Genomic DNA, 9,297 nt, shown 5'->3' on the forward strand with positions numbered 1-9,297 from the left:
CAGTAGCCATTGCCACCGTTGTTATCTGTTCAAAACTGATTAGAGCTAAATACCGTCAGTCCGGAGCCAATAGTTTCGGTTTCGACGGAAATCTCCGGAACAGAAGTTTAATATGAAAATAATAGACCGCACCGGAAAAATAAAACTACGTTCTGCAGCTGAGGTTTACCGGCTGCACTTAACCGCCGCTGTTCAAATATCTAGAAAATAAGAACCTAAACCAAGAAAATTTGATAAATTGAATGCGCCTACAATTCAGCCGGCCCGGCCGACCCGACTTGACCTGTTCCAAGCCGCCATGTTTGTTCGGAGGTGGCGTCCCTTATGGGTCACTGGAGTCGCGAATAGCCGCGGGTCATAGCAGCCCTGAAACACTAGTCGGCCATGTTGCTCCTACCAGATTCGGCAACCGACTGCACAAAAGCGACCGAAGGAAGAGACGGCAGTTTTGCTGCTTCGGTTGGTTTCATGCACAATCATTTAGCATCGCCCACCATACCCAAAACCGCAATCGTACTATAGGTTAGGGTATGCAAACAGTGGTTTTCATATTCAATAGCAGGATGTTATCCTTACTTCAATACTGTTGAAAGAACCAGTTGCCGGGGCTTTCTTTTGCACAAAGAATCTAATCCACCGTGTAAATATGTGTACCGCAACAGCACTAGTTCCCATAAAAGTAAATGCAGTCCAAGAATGACACGTTTGCCAAGACGTTTGTGATGCAAAGGATTTCAACAAGCCTAGTCAGCTGAATAGTCGGATTAATTATTACTAACATGAGGAGTGACGGAGAGCTTCCTGCCATCTCTTACAAACAAGGAGTCTGAAAGTGGCAATACAGTGTTTACTCTTTCTTTCCGTGCCTTCGCAGGGACGCTGTTCTATGACACACTTAGAGCACCTGTCCGGATACCATCCTGTGGCCCTGATGAGGCACAGGATCTACTGCCAAGCCACAAGAGCAACATTGATCTAGACAGCCCGCCAGAGAGCTGCCTGCGGTGCAATAACTTTTACACATATTATGTTGTGTTGAGCACTGCTGCAGCGCAGAATTCGAAAATCAAGCGAGGGGCACGACAAATGCCTCATGCGAGAGTCACGGCAGTTGCGTATTACGGCGTCAGACGTAGGACGGGTTCCCAAAATGAGAGCGACTTCCTACGACAAGACGGTGGTGTCCCTGACCAGCGGTACATTCCGCGGGAATGCTGCAACCAGGCGTGGCCGGCGTTTTAAACCCATTGCACGAACGCAGTTTGCAAGAGAGACAGGGTTAAGAGTTTCCTTGTGTGGAACAGTTATCTGTGCACAGTTGCAATGGATCTCTGTTATACCAGATGGCCTGATTGAATCTCATAACGCCATCTTAGAAATCAAGTGCCGGACACAGACGATCGCTGGCCTCTTATCGAAGGAGGAACCTACCAGGTTAAAAAAAGCGAAGACGGCACTTTCTTCTTGGACGCTGTTCGTGACAGAGGCGTTTACAGCCAGGTGCAGTACACCATGCTCTGTACCGAAAAGCTGCTTTGCTTTTTTTACGTTTGGTTGCCCCTCAGCATTGCATCATTCACAGTGCCGTTTGATGAGCAGCTCACCATGAAAGACATGCCACGTCTGACAAGGTTTTACTTTGCTTCAATGTTGCCTTATCTTAAACAAAAGTGCCAAGGTGGTAGTCGCGAATCGTCCATAGGCTGCAGGCGGTTGGCAAAGATGTAATATATTGTAAAACCCGAGACGTATGACAAAAGGAGAAGGAAAAAGGGGACAACACAGACACAGGTCCGTGTTGTCCCCTTTTTTCTTCTCTTTTTGTCCTACATCTCGGGTTTTACAATGTTCAAAGTTCGCCAGCTCGCTTGTATCTTCTGTGTGATTTCTATGTAATATAAGTGCGCACATGCATTTCTGAAACTGTAGTTGCTTCTATGTGAAGGACCGTAGTGAACAAGGTTCAGCTCCCCACCAAACATTGTCACTTTACAGGGGCACTGAAACGACTTTAACATTAAAATTACCTGAACCTTGAGCTTGTCACTTTTATTTTACCTAGCAAAAGTAAGTAAATGTGCTGTGTAACCACAAACGGAAAAGTGGGCTATTTCACAGCCAGCAGTTTAGTGTATTAACGATGGGGGTTAAGGCGTCGGATTGGGTGCAGTGCATTGAGAGCGCAACTAGCTTATATAAGGCTAACCTCATAAAAATGTTAAAAGATAAATGAATATATCAAAAATGCCCCATATTCTTGGCTTTTATTACACAAATCTTTAGTGCCATCATTTACCGAAAGTCAGCAAAGGCATTTATTCGGTGTTTTGCTGCTTATTGCGGAAAAGGCGCCGTGTAACCGAGTTTTCGGTTGCACGTCAAAAGATCCCCAGGTGGTTCTAATTAATACTCAGTCCTTTGCTGGGGCGTGCCAGATGCCCCTTGTAGGTTTGGAACGTAAAACCTCCAAATTTCACTTTTTTATTTTGTTGTTTTGCTAACAACATATGACTGCCGAACATGATCTTCAGCGTCCAGCTGGATGGCTCCAGGCTCTTCAATCTGCCTTAGGGCACCACACGCTTCAATTTGTTTAATTTATTTATACAAAAGCTAGTGCACTTAGGCAACAACTGTTTTCTGATCTCCACTCTACAAGCAACGGAGGAAGAGATCTCTGGGTTCATCAGTGCAATCTTCTGCCTCATGTGGTCCGGGATGCAGTTTTAGCACACTCGGAGACCGGTCACGTTCAACACCTTACCTCTTGACGTGGTTTCTGCACAAGTACTTTAACAAATTAAGATAGACAGGAAATGCATGGGCTGGGTGGAACTAGCGACTCCTTGATGATGCGTTTGCTTTACCCTGTATAATTTATGCAATTTTGCTGTGGTTATTGTTTGATCAGTGATATCGGACTGTGGGAACATTATTTTAATTAAAAAGTGTTTGGAAGAGTTCCTTATGTTTTTTTGTAGTTTCATTGTCTATGCATTTCTGAGAATAGTAACTGCATTTAAATACATCTTCGTAAAACCGCCCTGTGTGTGTTTGTGGCACATTTTCACACGCATTTTGCCCATACCTAGATACTTGTAGGAATCCTTCACACGAGCTATTAAAGGTTCTTTCGAAATACACGGGCTTCAAACTTGGAGCAGAATTGTTTGTTCTCTCTAAAAAGCAAACCTCGTAAGACCTTCTCCAAACACTATTCAAGTAGATATGTGCGCTGCTTGCTTCTTTTTGTTTGGCAAATCCAACTAACTTCTTGTTGCATAAACAGTTTTTAAGACTTTTCGACTTCATTTCTGAAACTGTGGTTATGTTTAATAGTTGAGTTCAGCATATGCTCTTATCATGTGGCACTCTCAGTATGTACAATATTTTCCTTAGAGATTTTACAACTGTTTTCACCTGGCAGCAACAATTGAAAATAAAATCTTTTGCGAGACATCATTTGCATACCATTTGCGAGCCATGTGAAAATTTTGGTTTTAGCGCATGCCTGAAGCAGCGAATGGTGTGGGAACTACTCGGCTCGGCAATTTCATGTCCCTCCGAGGAAAGGAAACGCCAGAGTTGGTCATGTTTTATCAGTCTGTGTTGCACAGTACTGGACTTACAGGAAGGATACGAGGAATGTCTGTGGTGGCAGCCTCGTCATACAACTCGCCCAAAGGCAACCTGGCATAAACAGGGCATCAGCACAAAGCCTCAGTATGCAAAGCACAGAAATACTTCCTGCACATCGGTTTTTAACAATGTCATGAAACAGATTAAGGTGCCTGTATTCTTTAGGTTTGTGCATTATTGGTAATGCTCCTTAATTATGCAACGCATTTAGGAGTATCCAAATAATACACCACCTTTTACAAAAACCTATTTAAAAAAAGTAGATAAGCAGCAACAGTACTATGTCAAAAACGCCATTCACTGGTGACATGGATGGTCACACACAAAAACAATATCACAGACTGCGTAAGGGACACTGAAGTGAATGTCTAGTTCATAGTGCACAATAAGCGTTTCTCAATTCCATCCTCCCAGATATGCAAACGGTCACGCAACCGAGGCTAGTTTTACGACGTAAGTATTGGTATCAGGAATCTGTTCGCAGAAAATGTGTAACCATTTTCTGCAAACATATTCCTGTTTCCTGCTCAATTATCGCACATCTGAGGTATGTAAACTGGAAAGTTTTCGAAACTACCTTAAGTGTACAATATTGACTACACCCGACCCCTCCCCCCCCCCCCCCCCCCTTGAGATTGTGACGAGAAGGGACGAACAAACACAGTCTCAAGTCTCGAGGAGAAACACGGCCTCCTTTTTAGACTGTCTTTGTCCGTCTCTTCTCGTCCCAGCCTCGGAGTTTTTAGTCATTATTGGTCGACCATCACCAGCTTCTTTGTGCCCTAATTATCTGTTCACCTTCATTGTCTCTTTTCCAAGGCATCCCTTGTTTGAACAAATTGAGTTCCAGGGGCCAGTAGGGATTAATTAATGTTTTCAAGAGCAGATCAGGCAGCTGAGTGATTTTTAGTTAAGAAAATAAAAACCCCAAAATTTTAAAACGGATTTTACATGTATCCAAAAACACTGAGCCCCATACATGAGGGGAAGTATTGTCATGGATATTTCAAAGTTCTAACCTAACACAGAAGAGAAAAAAAATGGAACAAGTTAATCCCTTACTTTTGAGCACACTCCCCATGATCATCACTGCACTAACACATATCTTAGTTATTTCTCAGACCCCTAAAGACGGTATTTCACAACTCTTGAATTATTAAAACGCTTTTTTCAGCACATCATCGGCAAATCAGTGTTCTGGTAGGTGCTTCTTCAAGTGATGTAGGAGAAAAAATGAACTGGGAGCAAGGTCTGGAGAATATGAAGGTTGATCTACAACGTTTAAGCAGCTTCTTGCCAAACCCGCCGATAAAATAGTAAATGTTGGCTTTAAAGTCAGCAGAAATTTGTAGAGCTAAAGTTTTGTTAAGCGATCATTTATATAAATATTTTTTTCTGATTCGGTTCTTATATTATTTTTTTTCTTAGAACATATCCCGTTAGAACAAGAAAGTAGTTTCCAAACCGAACAAACTTGCTTGGCGCGAAGCATCGCTTACTTTGCGTTTAATGAAATGCAGGTGCAAACTCAAGCACCGTTAGTGTCTAGAGACTACACCACCTCAAGCTCCTGTTATGGGCCAGCCGGGAGACCGGTAGGCCAAAGTCTCACAGCCCGCATTCCCTGAAAACAAGGTGGCACTGTTTACAGAGTGATAAGCAGTTTACAGAGCTCATCACTCTTTCAGCCAAGACCCATGGAAAAGACGATCAATTGATTATTGACAACGGAGAAGTGGTGAACGTGATATCGGAAACACTGGTCACAAGAATGGGCAGGACTATCCGAGGCCGTCGGGACTCCTCGTGCGCGCTGTGAACAGGGAGCTGGTGAAATCATGTGGGGAAGTGGAATTTAACGTTCTCATCGGACCAAAAGCGAGCGTATAGACAACGTGTGATACACCCGGGCTTCCCGCATGAGGTGTGTGGATTGCTGTTTTGCTAGGGCAGTGGTTCTCAAATGGGAGTCTGCGGACCCTTTGGGGTCCGCGAAGGTACTCTAGGGGTCCGCGGAGCCCTCCACATCTGTCAAGGCTGGCAATAAAAGTTTTTTTTTTCAGATCGAGAAGGAATTTTTTCATTTCCGGTCGAGTTTTCTCGTACGTATGTCAAGAAGAGAAGTTGACTTCATATTAGCCCTTAGTTAAATCTAATTATCACATCCCTACTATATTTCACCTATACCTTCCCCCTCCCCTCACCGCGAACGGGGGCCTTCATCATTTGCGCCAATCCACAAGGGGTCGGCGAAACATCGATGGTTAAGAACCACTGTGCTAGGGAACCAAGATGGTGTTGAACTATCCAAAGAAAAGGATCTAGCTCCGATTTCTGGCTCTACACCCCGAGTTGTGCCATCCAACGAAGTCGCCTGATGCTGCCAGTGTACAGTGCCTCCAGGAACTGCATCTGTTCCCAAAAACCGAGGCCCTCATTGCAGTGCACATAACAGCCGATGGTGGAACCTCTGGTCCAACCCAAACAAACCCCCTGCCCAGTGTGGCCCGGAAGTTTACACTGATAGAGAACTAGGTGGGATTCATTCGCATTGCCATCACCGACTGCGTGCCCCTGATTGTCCTAAATGAACGATCATCAGAATAGCGAAGACAATCGTAAGAACACCACTGAGCTCATCTCCCTCTTGGACCTCACTCGCCACATTGAGCTGGAGCATGAGTTGTCGTTTGAAGAAAAGCTGCAATTTCAATGTCTGGTGACAAAGTACAGTCACCCCTTCCCCACTAAAACAGGTCCCATCAGACACACAAACGTCGCTAAACATGAAATTAACACTGAGGAAACCCATCCAGTCTGGCAAAACCCCTAATAGAATTCTCCATATTGCCGCGCGTACATGCCCAAGTAAGCAGCGCGCCCGTGGCCTAGGGGTTATCGTGTTTCCCTCCCACATGAAAGCCGAGGTTTTGATGCCTGGCCGCGGAATACACCTTTTTGCTGTTGCTGTAATGTTGCGTTCTGCTAAATTCGAGAACCTTGTTCTTATTTGATGTTAGAATGTTCTACGTGCCGAACCTTATATGCCGATTGTTCCAGACCCCCACGCATCTATATACCGGGCTCCGCGTGGCGAGCCAGAGTCAGTCTCGCCCCAGCGTTCGATCCAACTGTGTCTCCGCCACCGACGCCTGCGATGCTAGCCTTTTTCTATTTTGTTTTGGGGCACGAGTTCGCGCCATTAAACGTTTAGTCTGCTTCAGGTTCTCATTACCTCATCAACTGTCATTCGTGACAATATGAGCGCAAGAATGACGATCGATCAGCTTTCAGAGATGCTGACCAAAGGCGTTATCCGAACTTTGGCCAGTGCATAATCGTCACCAGTGGAGCTGGCGCACACGTGATGGACATTTCGAGGTTCTGCGTCGCATTGTGAAAGGTGAAAGCCGTAACCACGAAAGACGTAAACCCCTTTCCACAGATGGACGACCTCATTGACAGGCAACAGAGATCCAGGTTCTTCATTACGCTAGACTTAGTTTTTAGTCACTGGCAAGTTCCCAATAAGGAGGAGGACAAGGAGAATACTGCCTTCACTGCTGGTTCTGGGCTCTACGTAGAAGTTCAGTGTTGTACAATTCGACTTATGTAACACCTGCGCACCTCTGCACAATAAACGAGGTGGTGGCGAATCAGCTATGTAAGATCTGCCTGCCCTATCCGGACGACATCGTTGCGTTTTCCTGAACGGCAAAACACCAACTGCAGGACCTACGAGAGATCTTCGAATCGCTTGATAATGCTGGGCTCCAACATCAACCTAGCAAGTGCCACATTGCTTTCAACAGCATTCGGTATCTTGGCCACATCACAGACGGCCAGGCCGTTCGTTCTAATCCAGATAACATCCTTGCTGTCCGGACACTAAGGCCCCAACGAACCGCAAACAAGTTCGGGGTTTATCGTTCTCTTCGGTTACTACGGACGGTTCGTCAGAGGCTGCATGCATCGCCCGGCCACTAAATGTCCACACAAGGTTTGACGTCATGTTTACGTGGAACTAAGCGTGGCGGAATTCTTTGAGATACTGAAAAACTTTCTGACCAGCGATCCAGTCCGTCGATTATTCAAACCTGACCTACTCATTGAGATTCATATTGACGCCTGCGGCTCTGGGATTGGCATTCTGCTCGCTTAAAAAGACGGCGAGGAGGAGTTGTCATCGGACACGCAAGTCGGCACTTCAATAAGGCAGAGATAAACTACAGCATAACAAAGGAAAAGTGCTTAGCAGTTCCAACCATACATCATCGGCTAACCGGTAACGGTAGTCACAGACCAAGCCAGCCAACAAGGCTGATGACAGTGAAGAACCCGAATAGACGATTGAACCGCTGGGGTTTGCTGTTGTAAGAATCCTACCTCACCCTGGAGCACTGACCAGGAGTGGAGAATCCTGCACCTGATGGCGAACAGTTGCCACTCCTGCTAGTATCCAGAGAAAATATCAGCAAACTTCAAAAGGAGGATCCATTCCTCAAGCGTATCATAAAGCGCCTTCAGAGAAACGAGCAAAACGGAGGAAAAGAGTTGAAGAGAAAAGCGAGCCCCTTTTTTCTCACTGACGACATCCTGTAACGAAGAGCCAAGGGCTCAACAGAGACACGACTGGCGCTAGCGGTACCAAGGACCCCGCGACGCGAGATCTTTTTTGTGTGCCAAAATGACACCAAAGCAGGGCAAAGGTGGGAGGAGCGGTGAAAAAAATTTGTGAATGCTATTTACGGCCGAAAAGGTTCGCCGTGGTAATACGCTACGTGCACCAAGGAACCCTTCTAAACCGAATCCAGCAGGCGAACTTCAGCCACTGCCTTTATAGAACTCTGCATACTTTCAGCAAATTTGAATAGACTTCGTGGGCCCACTGGCGGAGTCCCAGGATGGGAACAAGTATATAGTTTCGATGGTCGACTGCTACGCCAAATGGGTAGAATGGGTGGCCATACCTGAAGCAATGGCGGCCTGTGCAGCAAAACAGCTAAAGCTTTCACAGATTCAATGGTTTTCAGGCGTAGGACATCGGAAAGAGCTATTGCAGATCGGGGGTGTTGTTTCACAACGAAGATCATGCAGGAGCCGTTCCAGTTGACAAACACTAACCACGCCTGTACCACTGCATACAAACCAGAAACCAAAAGACTCGCTGAAAGGAGCAACCGGACCCAGGCAACTATGATTACCAGGTATGTCTCCGCTTATCGCCGAGACTGGGACCAGTCTGTGTAGTATGTTGTATCTGTCTATAATTCTTTGGTGCACGAGACCCGCCAACAGGGCACTCTACATTTCCTCCTTCGTGGAAGAGAGCCAACCCTGGGACTCGAACATCAGGAACTACAAGTAAAAGGTCACAGGGTCTTATATATCATCCCTAACACGACTTGAAGGCGAAAGCCCAAGCGCTGATGCATCAAAGACAGACACATGATTTATTTCACTTTGATTCCTCTTAATTCGCCTTTGTCATTCTTCTCAATTTCATTGCCTTTAATATGTCTGAGTGGTCACATAAACGTGATAGCAAACCTCCGGAGACAGCGTGCTCTCTTATGACGCACTTTTAGCGCCGTTTCATTGGCTCACTTGGATCGTGGCGTCGGCTGTGGTGCCAGTGATAGCAAACGTCCAAAGACA

At 45.8% G+C, this 9,297-nt stretch overlaps 1 pseudogene; it reads left to right on the top strand.

The window, feature by feature from the left end:
* The first annotated feature begins 696 nt into the window (after positions 1–696).
* Positions 697–1,728, top strand: LOC120837027 (annotated as a pseudogene).
* The last annotated feature ends 7,569 nt before the right edge of the window (positions 1,729–9,297 follow it).

Source organism: Ixodes scapularis, unplaced genomic scaffold (assembly GCF_016920785.2).
Source record: "Ixodes scapularis isolate PalLabHiFi unplaced genomic scaffold, ASM1692078v2 PGA_scaffold12__126_contigs__length_90152505, whole genome shotgun sequence".
Taxonomy (NCBI): Eukaryota; Metazoa; Arthropoda; class Arachnida; order Ixodida; family Ixodidae; genus Ixodes; species Ixodes scapularis.